This window comes from Drosophila subpulchrella, unplaced genomic scaffold (genome assembly GCF_014743375.2).
Source record: "Drosophila subpulchrella strain 33 F10 #4 breed RU33 unplaced genomic scaffold, RU_Dsub_v1.1 Primary Assembly Seq142, whole genome shotgun sequence".
NCBI lineage: Eukaryota > Metazoa > Arthropoda > Insecta > Diptera > Drosophilidae > Drosophila > Drosophila subpulchrella.
In genome coordinates this window covers 20001-30000 of record NW_023665483.1, presented here as the reverse complement: position 1 = coordinate 30000, position 10000 = coordinate 20001, and the positions used below count along the sequence as shown (strand labels likewise).

Below are 10000 nucleotides of genomic sequence, written 5' to 3'. Positions count from 1 at the left end.
CAAGTTATTGGGATATAAACCTAATAGCGTAATTAACTTGACTAATAATGGGATTAGTTTTTTAACTATTTATAGCTAATTAACACAATCCCGGGGCGTTCTATATAGTTATGTATAATGATATTTATATTATTTATGCCTCTAACTGGAACGTACCTTGAGCATATATGCTGTGACCCGAAAGATGGTGAACTATACTTGATCAGGTTGAAGTCAGGGGAAACCCTGATGGAAGACCGAAACAGTTCTGACGTGCAAATCGATTGTCAGAATTGAGTATAGGGGCGAAAGACCAATCGAACCATCTAGTAGCTGGTTCCTTCCGAAGTTTCCCTCAGGATAGCTGGTGCATTTTAATGTTATATAAAATAATCTTATCTGGTAAAGCGAATGATTAGAGGCCTTAGGGTCGAAACGATCTTAACCTATTCTCAAACTTTAAATGGGTAAGAACCTTAACTTTCTTGATATGAAGTTCAAGGTTATGATATAATGTGCCCAGTGGGCCACTTTTGGTAAGCAGAACTGGCGCTGTGGGATGAACCAAACGTAATGTTACGGTGCCCAAATTAACAACTCATGCAGATACCATGAAAGGCGTTGGTTGCTTAAAACAGCAGGACGGTGATCATGGAAGTCGAAATCCGCTAAGGAGTGTGTAACAACTCACCTGCCGAAGCAACTAGCCCTTAAAATGGATGGCGCTTAAGTTGTATACCTATACATTACCGCTAAAGTAGATGATTTATATTACTTGTGATATAAATTTTGAAACTTTAGTGAGTAGGAAGGTACAATGGTATGCGTAGAAGTGTTTGGCGTAAGCCTGCATGGAGCTGCCATTGGTACAGATCTTGGTGGTAGTAGCAAATAATCGAATGAGACCTTGGAGGACTGAAGTGGAGAAGGGTTTCGTGTGAACAGTGGTTGATCACGAGTTAGTCGGTCCTAAGTTCAAGGCGAAAGCCGAAAATTTTCAAGTAAAACACAAATGCCATACAAATATAATTATATTATATAAATCAAGCTAATTAATATACTTGAATAATTTTGAACGAAAGGGAATACGGTTCCAATTCCGTAACCTGTTGAGTATCCGTTTGTTATTAAATATGGGCCTCGTGCTCATCCTGGCAACAGGAACGACCATAAAGAAGCCGTCGAGAGATATCGGAAGAGTTTTCTTTTCTGTTTTATAGCCGTACTACCATGGAAGTCTTTCGCAGAGAGATATGGTAGATGGGCTAGAAGAGCATGACATATACTGTTGTGTCGATATTTTCTCCTCGGACCTTGAAAATTTATGGTGGGGACACGCAAACTTCTCAACAGGCCGTACCAATATCCGCAGCTGGTCTCCAAGGTGAAGAGTCTCTAGTCGATAGAATAATGTAGGTAAGGGAAGTCGGCAAATTAGATCCGTAACTTCGGGATAAGGATTGGCTCTGAAGATTGAGATAGTCGGGCTTGATTGGGAAACAATAACATGGTTTATGTGCTCGTTCTGGGTAAATAGAGTGTCTGGCATTTATGTTGGTCACTTGTTCCCCGGATAGTTTAGTTACGTAGCCAATTGTGGAACTTTCTTGCTAAAATTTTTAAGAATACTAATTGGGTTAAACCAATTAGTTCTTATTAATTATAACGATTATCAATTAACAATCAATTCAGAACTGGCACGGACTTGGGGAATCCGACTGTCTAATTAAAACAAAGCATTGTGATGGCCCTAGCGGGTGTTGACACAATGTGATTTCTGCCCAGTGCTCTGAATGTCAAAGTGAAGAAATTCAAGTAAGCGCGGGTCAACGGCGGGAGTAACTATGACTCTCTTAAGGTAGCCAAATGCCTCGTCATCTAATTAGTGACGCGCATGAATGGATTAACGAGATTCCTACTGTCCCTATCTACTATCTAGCGAAACCACAGCCAAGGGAACGGGCTTGGAATAATTAGCGGGGAAAGAAGACCCTTTTGAGCTTGACTCTAATCTGGCAGTGTAAGGAGACATAAGAGGTGTAGAATAAGTGGGAGATATTAGACTTCGGTTTGGTATCGCCAATGAAATACCACTACTCTTATTGTTTCCTTACTTACTTGATTAAATGGAACGTGTATCATTTCCTAGCCATTATACGGATATATTTATTATATCTTATGGTATTGGGTTTTGATGCAAGCTTCTTGATCAAAGTATCACGAGTTTGTTATATAATCGCAAACAAATTCTTTAATAAAACGGTGCATTTATGTATTTTTGATTTGAAAATTTGGTATAACTCCAATTACTCAGGTATGATCCAATTCAAGGACATTGCCAGGTAGGGAGTTTGACTGGGGCGGTACATCTCTCAAATAATAACGGAGGTGTCCCAAGGCCAGCTCAGTGCGGACAGAAACCACACATAGAGCAAAAGGGCAAATGCTGACTTGATCTCGGTGTTCAGTACACACAGGGACAGCAAAAGCTCGGCCTATCGATCCTTTTGGTTTAAAGAGTTTTTAACAAGAGGTGTCAGAAAAGTTACCATAGGGATAACTGGCTTGTGGCGGCCAAGCGTTCATAGCGACGTCGCTTTTTGATCCTTCGATGTCGGCTCTTCCTATCATTGTGAAGCAAAATTCACCAAGCGTTGGATTGTTCACCCATGCAAGGGAACGTGAGCTGGGTTTAGACCGTCGTGAGACAGGTTAGTTTTACCCTACTAATGACAAAACGTTGTTGCGACAGCATTCCTGCGTAGTACGAGAGGAACCGCAGGTACGGACCAATGGCACAATACTTGTTCGAGCGAACAGTGGTATGACGCTACGTCCGTTGGATTATGCCTGAACGCCTCTAAGGTCGTATCCGTGCTGGACTGCAATGATAAATAAGGGGCAATTTGCATTGTATGGCTTCTAAACCATTTAAAGTTTATAATTTACTTTATAAACGACAATGGATGTGATGCCAATGTAATTTGTAACATAGTAAATTGGGAGGATCTTTGATCACCTGATGCCGCGCTAGTTACATATAAAAGCATTATTTAATACAATGACAAAGCCTAGAATCAATTGTAAACGACTTTTGTAACAGGCAAGGTGTTGTAAGTGGTTGAGCAGCTGCCATACTGCGATCCACTGAAGCTTATCCTTTGCTTGATGATTCGATAATAAAGATGTTGCAAGCGGGCATAATCATTATGCTTGCTTGCAGCATCGCACGCCACTTTGTTTGTGGTGTGTAAGGTAGGGAAGAAGAAATATAAAAGACCTAAATTGGAAACATCAATATATAAGTAAATATTGAACAAACAAAATGTATCGTCATCTTATTAGTGACGCGATGATAAAGTGGCAAACATATTCCATGTATAAATATTCCTATGGTATTAAAATTCAAGTAAAGAGGACATATATAAAAGTTTGTATATATGGTTCATTCAATGGTAGCAGCGGTTGGTTGGTTGGTGTCTGCTCCTCTTATTGTTCAAAACTTATGTTATGGTAGCAAGTCTATATCGTCATATTATTAGTGACGCGAAAAAGTAGTGGCAAAACATATTCCATGTATAAATAAATATTCCTATGGTATTGAAATTCAAGTAAAGAGGCCATTCAAGTAAAGAGGACTTATATAAATATAAGTATATATAATGGTAGCAGCGCGGTTGGTTGGTTGGTGTGTCTGCTCCTCTTATTGTTCAAAACTTATGTTATGGTAGCAAGACTGTATCGTCATATTATTAGTGACGCGAAAAAGTAGTGGCAAAACATATTCCATGTATAAATATTCCTATGGTATTGAAATTCAACTAAAGAGGACATATAAAATTACTATCAATGGTAGCAGTGGTTGGTTGGTTGGTGGTTGGTTGGCGGCTGCTCCTATTATTGTTCAAGACTTATGTTATGGTAGCAAGTCTGTATCGTCATATTAATTATTAGTGACGCGAAAAAGTAGTGGAAATCATATTCCATGTATAAATAGATTCCTATGGTAATGAAATTTTCAAGTAAAGAGAGGACCATTCAAGTAAGAGGACATATAAAAAGTAAGTATATGTTCCTCCAATGGTAGCAGTGGTTGGTTGGTTGGCGGCTGATCCTCTTATTGTTCAAAACTTATTTTATCAATATGAGTTTGGCAATACAATAAAGAAGACCAATCTAATCCATATAAAACTAAATGTATTATATGGATATGCTTAGGAAACCCATATATTCATAAAAAAAAATTATGTATAGAAAATTATACATATATCTTTTATATAAATGAATCGTATGGATATCGCCTTATGGTAGGTATAATAACTTTTTAAGGCATAATAATGTATAATATAGAAAATATACATTGAAATATAAATGCATTTTTATAGATATGGCGGCATATAAGTGCCATATACACAAGAATAAATAATAGAATTTACCAATATATAATTAAAATGAGATATATAAACCTAGTGAGGGGCTGCACTAGTATATGAATCGTATGGATATGGCTTATAGGTATAATACCTATAAGGCATAATAATGTATAATATAATAAATATAAATTAAGATATGAATGAATTATATAAATATGGCATAGAAATGCCATATACATACATAAGAATAAATGGTAGAATTTACCCATATATCACTGAAACACGATATATAAACCTAATGATAGCTGGCACTAGTACTGTAAACATGCACGCAATAGTGCGTGGGGTAAAAAACTACTATAGGGAGGTGGTCGTTGGCGGGCCCCTCCTCGTATTGGTCAAAACTTATGTTATGCATATGAATTTGTCAATACTATATAGAACGCCAAGCATATCCATATAAACTATGGATATGCATAGAAATCCATACAAAAGTAAAAAAAAATTATGTATAGAAAAATATACATATATTTATATAAGTGAATCGTATGGATATGGCTTATAGGTATAATACCTATAAGGCATAATAATGTATAACAAGTAAATATACATTGAAATGTGAATGCATTGTATGGATATGGCATATAAATGCCATATATATAGAAATAAATTGTATATCAATGATATAACAATTATAAACCTAGTGAGGGGCGGCACTAGTGAATGAATCGTATGGATATGGCTTATAGGTATAATACCTATAAGGCATAATAATGTATAATATAATAAATATACATTAAGATATGAATGGATTGTATAAATATGGCATAGAAATGCCATATACATAAGAATAAATGGTAGAATTTACCCATATATCACTGAAACACGATATATAAACCTAGTGATAGCTGGCACTAGTACTGTAAACAGGCACGCAATAGTGCGTGGGGTAAAAAACTACTATAGGGAGGTGGTCGTTGGCGGGCCCCTCCTCGTATTGGTCAAAACTTATGTTATGCATATGAATTTGTCAATACTATATAGAACGCCAAGCATATCCATATAAACTATGGATATGCATAGAAATCCATACAAAAGTAAAAAAAAATTATGTATAGAAAAATATACATATATTTATATAAGTGAATCGTATGGATATGGCTTATAGGTATAATACCTATAAGGCATAATAATGTATAACAAGTAAATATACATTGAAATGTGAATGCATTGTATGGATATGGCATATAAATGCCATATATATAGAAATAAATTGTATATCAATGATATAACAATTATAAACCTAGTGAGGGGCGGCACTAGTGAATGAATCGTATGGATATGGCTTATAGGTATAATACCTATAAGGCATAATAATGTATAATATAATAAATATACATTAAGATATGAATGGATTGTATAAATATGGCATAGAAATGCCATATACATAAGAATAAATGGTAGAATTTACCCATATATCACTGAAACACGATATATAAACCTAGTGATAGCTGGCACTAGTACTGTAAACAGGCACGCAATAGTGCGTGGGGTAAAAAACTACTATAGGGAGGTGGTCGTTGGCGGGCCCCTCCTCGTATTGGTCAAAACTTATGTTATGCATATGAATTTGTCAATACTATATAGAACGCCAAGCATATCCATATAAACTATGGATATGCATAGAAAACCATACAAAAGTAAAAAAAAATTATGTATAGAAAAATATACATATATTTATATAAGTGAATCGTATGGATATGGCTTATAGGTATAATACCTATAAGGCATAATAATGTATAACAAGTAAATATACATTGAAATGTGAATGCATTGTATGGATATGGCATATAAATGCCATATATATAGAAATAAATTGTATATCAATGATATAACAATTATAAACCTAGTGAGGGGCGGCACTAGTGAATGAATCGTATGGATATGGCTTATAGGTATAATACCTATAAGGCATAATAATGTATAATATAATAAATATACATTAAGATATGAATGGATTGTATAAATATGGCATAGAAATGCCATATACATAAGAATAAATGGTAGAATTTACCCATATATCACTGAAACACGATATATAAACCTAGTGATAGCTGGCACTAGTACTGTAAACAGGCACGCAATAGTGCGTGGGGTAAAAAACTACTATAGGGAGGTGGTCGTTGGCGGGCCCCTCCTCGTATTGGTCAAAACTTATGTTATGCATATGAATTTGTCAATACTATATAGAACGCCAAGCATATCCATATAAACTATGGATATGCATAGAAAACCATACAAAAGTAAAAAAAAATTATGTATAGAAAAATATACATATATTTATATAAGTGAATCGTATGGATATGGCTTATAGGTATAATACCTATAAGGCATAATAATGTATAACAAGTAAATATACATTGAAATGTGAATGCATTGTATGGATATGGCATATAAATGCCATATATATAGAAATAAATTGTATATCAATGATATAACAATTATAAACCTAGTGAGGGGCGGCACTAGTGAATGAATCGTATGGATATGGCTTATAGGTATAATACCTATAAGGCATAATAATGTATAATATAATAAATATACATTAAGATATGAATGGATTGTATAAATATGGCATAGAAATGCCATATACATAAGAATAAATGGTAGAATTTACCCATATATCACTGAAACACGATATATAAACCTAGTGATAGCTGGCACTAGTACTGTAAACAGGCACGCAATAGTGCGTGGGGTAAAAAACTACTATAGGGAGGTGGTCGTTGGCGGGCCCCTCCTCGTATTGGTCAAAACTTATGTTATGCATATGAATTTGTCAATACTATATAGAACGCCAAGCATATCCATATAAACTATGGATATGCATAGAAATCCATACAAAATAAAAAAAAATTATGTATAGAAAAATATACATATATTTATATAAGTGAATCGTATGGATATGGCTTATAGGTATAATACCTATAAGGCATAATAATGTATAACAAGTAAATATACATTGAAATGTGAATGCATTGTATGGATATGGCATATAAATGCCATATATATAGAAATAAATTGTATATCAATGATATAACAATTATAAACCTAGTGAGGGGCGGCACTAGTGAATGAATCGTATGGATATGGCTTATAGGTATAATACCTATAAGGCATAATAATGTATAATATAATAAATATACATTAAGATATGAATGGATTGTATAAATATGGCATAGAAATGCCATATACATAAGAATAAATGGTAGAATTTACCCATATATCACTGAAACACGATATATAAACCTAGTGATAGCTGGCACTAGTACTGTAAACAGGCACGCAATAGTGCGTGGGGTAAAAAACTACTATAGGGAGGTGGTCGTTGGCGGGCCCCTCCTCGTATTGGTCAAAACTTATGTTATGCATATGAATTTGTCAATACTATATAGAACGCCAAGCATATCCATATAAACTATGGATATGCATAGAAAACCATACAAAAGTAAAAAAAAATTATGTATAGAAAAATATACATATATTTATATAAGTGAATCGTATGGATATGGCTTATAGGTATAATACCTATAAGGCATAATAATGTATAACAAGTAAATATACATTGAAATGTGAATGCATTGTATGGATATGGCATATAAATGCCATATATATAGAAATAAATTGTATATCAATGATATAACAATTATAAACCTAGTGAGGGGCGGCACTAGTGAATGAATCGTATGGATATGGCTTATAGGTATAATACCTATAAGGCATAATAATGTATAATATAATAAATATACATTAAGATATGAATGGATTGTATAAATATGGCATAGAAATGCCATATACATAAGAATAAATGGTAGAATTTACCCATATATCACTGAAACATGATATATAAACCTAGTGATAGCTGGCACTAGTACTGTAAACAGGCACGCAGTAGTGCGTGGGGTAAAAAACTACTATAGGGAGGTGGTCGTTGGCGGGCCCCTCCTCGTATTGGTCAAAACTTATGTTATGCGTAAACATATGATTTTGTCAATACTATAAAGAAAACTTGTTTTGTACATACAAAACTAAATGAATTATATGGATATTGAAAAATAAATGGCATTATATCCATATAATGAAAATATACTTGTATTCTCTTATTATAAGAGAGAATACCGTATAGTTGGTTGGCAAAGACAATTGAAAATACCCGAATTGCAGATGATGGGTTCAAAAACTACTATAGGGTGGTGTAGCAAATAATATGAAGATGATATATCCATATAATGGATATACACTAGTATTCTCTTATTATAATAGAGAATACCATATAAATGGTTGGCAAAGACAATTGAAAATACCCGAATTGAAGTTGACGGGTTCAAAAACTATTATAGGGTGATGTAGCAAATAAAATAATGAAGATATATCCATATAATGGAATTATATGTGTATTCTCTTATTATATGAGAGAGTACCAAACGGTTGATTGGCAAAGACAATTGAAAATACCCGAATTAAAGATATTGGGTCCAAAAACTACTATAGGATGGTCAATGGGCCGGCCATCTACTATTGACGTGACAAAATACTGTCTGTCGGTAGAGAAGATATTAATCCGTCAAATTTGTTTCTTTATTCATTTATGAATATGAGACTTGGCTCCACGGTTAATATTTTAAGCCCAAAGATAATAATGTTGAAACAAAGGCCAAGGTTTCTATTATACATAGAATAACAAATTGTTTCCGAACTTTATCGTTAATCCAAATAAATAATTACAATTGAGGCAGGCTAATAATGATATATATTTTGTATTGATAATCTTGATATATATGTATATTGGTCTGCCATTATCACATACTGAGTTATGTGATAATTCCCTGCGGGGATAAATTAAAAGAGGTGTCCCTATATTAAAAGAAAATAATATATATATATATTATTTTTTCTAACGTACATATCATATATGCGCTCGGTTTTATATTATATATTACCAAAGAGTCTTATATGAATATATACAGATAAATTTTAAATTTATCATCAAAATACAAATGATTTAATTCAATATTTTATATTGGTTAAACAAAAATTGTACATGTGTGGATACAATAATGACGTATGTCGAACAAAAAAGATATTTTAGAATGAAATATGCAAATATAAAGAAAATTATTACGTATTACGAAAAAAAATATTGTGTTTTTAACATCAATAATTAAAAAACTTGTTATTATTAGTGGCGGAACAAGTATATATTGTGAAAACAACAAACGTATACGAATGCTATATAAAAATGGCCGTATTCGATAGAAAACAATCTATAAAATTTATATTGCTAATTTCTATTCAAAAATATGAATGAAATATGAATAAAAACATTATTCTGGTTGATCCTGCCAGTAGTTATATGCTTGTCTCAAAGATTAAGCCATGCATGTCTAAGTACACACGAATTAAAAGTGAAACCGCAAAAGGCTCATTATATCAGTTATGGTTCCTTAGATCGTTAACAGTTACTTGGATAACTGTGGTAATTCTAGAGCTAATACATGCAATTAAAACATGAACCTTATGGGACATGTGCTTTTATTAGGCTAAAACCAAGCGATCGCAAGATCGTTATATTGGTTGAACTCTAGATA

General features: G+C 33.5%; 2 non-coding genes across 2 annotated transcripts in view; both read left to right on the top strand.

The window, feature by feature from the left end:
* Window positions 1-3156, top strand: part of LOC119558833 — a 3971-nt gene extending 815 nt beyond the window's left edge. The window contains exon 1 of the ribosomal RNA XR_005220459.1: window positions 1-3156. This exon is cut by the window's left edge and continues 815 nt beyond it. This is a non-coding gene — a ribosomal RNA (large subunit ribosomal RNA).
* A 6582-nt stretch (window positions 3157-9738) lies between these two features.
* LOC119558826 overlaps window positions 9739-10000 on the top strand; it is a 1995-nt gene continuing 1733 nt past the window's right edge. Inside the window, exon 1 of the ribosomal RNA XR_005220454.1 lies at window positions 9739-10000. This exon is cut by the window's right edge and continues 1733 nt beyond it. This is a non-coding gene — a ribosomal RNA (small subunit ribosomal RNA).